This window comes from Schistocerca piceifrons, unplaced genomic scaffold, assembly GCF_021461385.2.
Source record: "Schistocerca piceifrons isolate TAMUIC-IGC-003096 unplaced genomic scaffold, iqSchPice1.1 HiC_scaffold_137, whole genome shotgun sequence".
Taxonomy (NCBI): domain Eukaryota; kingdom Metazoa; phylum Arthropoda; class Insecta; order Orthoptera; family Acrididae; genus Schistocerca; species Schistocerca piceifrons.
The window spans coordinates 17,501-20,000 of NW_025727202.1; the positions used below are offsets into that span (position 1 = coordinate 17,501).

The following is a 2,500-nucleotide window of genomic DNA, read 5'->3' on the forward strand; positions in this document are numbered from 1 at the left end:
CGTTACAACCATGGTAGGCGCAGAACCTACCATCGACAGTTGATAAGGCAGACATTTGAAAGATGCGTCGCCGGTACGAGGACCGTGCGATCAGCCCAAAGTTATTCAGAGTCACCAAGGCAAACGGACCGGACGAGCCGACCGATTGGTTTTGATCTAATAAAAGCGTCCCTTCCATCTCTGGTCGGGACTCTGTTTGCATGTATTAGCTCTAGAATTACCACAGTTATCCAAGTAACGTGGGTACGATCTAAGGAACCATAACTGATTTAATGAGCCATTCGCGGTTTCACCTTAATGCGGCTTGTACTGAGACATGCATGGCTTAATCTTTGAGACAAGCATATGACTACTGGCAGGATCAACCAGGGAGCTGCGTCAACTAGAGCTGAGCAGCCGGCCGCCCGGGAGTGTGTCCCGGGGGCCCGCGCGAACACGCAAGCGTCCGCTCAATCATTCTGCAAACAGGAGGAGGCTGAGCTCCCCTGCACAATACACCTCGAAACCCTCTCAGGTCCCGGCGGCGCGCAGCGCCGTCCCAAGTACTTGGTCGGGTTCGAGAGAGGCGCAATCGCCCGGAGTTAGGCGAGTAGACGCTTTCGGTGCGACCACCCGTGCTCCCAACTGAGCTTGCCGCTGCCGACAGAGGCCCGGGAGCGTGCTGTCGTGGCATTGCCGGCGGGAGACAACACGCGCCACCTACGGTGACCGGCAGCTCCAACGCCAGCGCCACAGAAGGACAAAAGCCCCACTTGGGTGCCGAAGCGAACTCTCCCAGCACAGCGCACGCGCCAACACATCCGCACAGCTGCGATACAAACCACCAGCGAGAACCGCTGGGGCGACCGAGCAGCAGACGGCGTCGCGGCGCCGAGCGCCGGGCGGCGGCGCATCCTCAACGCACACAGTCCTCAATCGGACCAGCACACTGAAGATGTCCACCGCGCTTCGCACCGGGCCCGCGAGGACCTACTTTGGCCGCACGGCGCCGCGCGCAGGGTGCGCCGGCGCGCAGCTGCGACGCCTGCCGCGTCCGTCGGCCGGCGCGCCTGCCACTGGCCGCCCCCACCAGCCGGCTGTAGCGCGTGCGCCCACGCACCGCGCGGCCAGCACGCCGGGAGGCGCCCCCTCACCGGCCGGGGACGGTCCCACCCAGCCACCGCCGCGTATCGCTTCACACCCAGATGCCGTTCAGTTTCGTCGGCATGGTGGGTATCGCTGGAACAACCGGTTAGTACCTCAACCTATCGTCGCCATCACCGATTCACCCCTAGCGAGAACAACCGCACCACAACAGGTTACCATTTGTTCATTTGCGTAACTTCACCAGAAAACGCAGGCGTCCATCGCCATTTGCAACTTCAACGATTATTGCATGCCTGTGTCAGGTGTCACGCCACACTACGTCTGCCCACATACACGCAACAAAATGTGCACGCCTAGACAATACGTGGAAGGTGGCCCCCGTACGTATGCGATGTCCATTGCTCGAACGACTGTCAACCGGCCTCTGTAGCATGTCGCAGATATGGAACGCGGTGCACCATGCCATCACGGTGTGTGAGGAGAGACGACTAGGTCCGAATACATCAACAGACAGCTCATGCTGATCGCCATCCACGGCGTCCGTTCCTCCCACACGTCTCTATGGCGTACCACACTGCAATCCAGCTCTCATAGGGAGACGACACGTAGCTGCGTGCACAATATTTGCACTGTATGGTCCGCCGTTTTTGGGCGCAGTCGTTGTGCGGTCACACATGTGCCACGATGTATCATTCAGTACATAAGGACGAATGTGCAGTACAGATTGTGGTTCACGCGTACGACATCAGCGGACAGTTGACACAGGCCGCACCACAACGTAGCCTGAGTACGTCGCATGCGAAGGGCATTGAACATGCAAACTTCTCACCAACCAGCTTGCGAAGGCAGGGGGCAAGGTGGGGACGTGGGGAGGGGCGGCATGTACGTCCTGCTGCCATCCACATTACAGTGTACAGCAGGAGCATGTGGAAAGTGAGCAAGACTTGCAAGGTGTTTAACATGAAGCGATACACAGGGGTGCGGGCAGTGCGAGTAGCGAACTATATTGCGAGGGTTGCGGGTGGGCAACACTACAGTAATTGAACGAGTCGTATAACAATTACAGAGCAGGTTTAGGCGACAACGTGGGTTACGTTAAGGCGACAACATGGGTTAGGTTAAGGCACAACATGGGTTAGGTTAAGGCACAACATGGGTTAGGTTAAGGCACAACATGGGTTAGGTTAAGGCACAACATGGGTTAGGTTAAGGCACAACATGGGTTAGGTTAAGGCACAACATGGGTTAGGTTAAGGCACAACATGGGTTAGGTTAAGGCACAACATGGGTTAGGTTGAGGCACAACATGGGTTAGGTTAAGGCACAACATGGGTTAGGTTGAGGCACAACATGGGTTAGGTTGAGGCACAACATGGGTTAGGTTGAGGCACAACATGGGTTAGGTTAAGGTACA

General features: G+C 57.2%; 1 non-coding gene across 1 annotated transcript in view; it reads right to left on the reverse strand.

The window, feature by feature from the left end:
* The window catches only part of LOC124732908, a 1,909-nt gene extending 1,537 nt beyond the window's left edge, over positions 1-372 (reverse strand). The window contains exon 1 of the ribosomal RNA XR_007008856.1: positions 1-372. This exon is cut by the window's left edge and continues 1,537 nt beyond it. This is a non-coding gene — a ribosomal RNA (small subunit ribosomal RNA).
* Between the last annotated feature and the right edge of the window lie 2,128 nt (positions 373-2,500).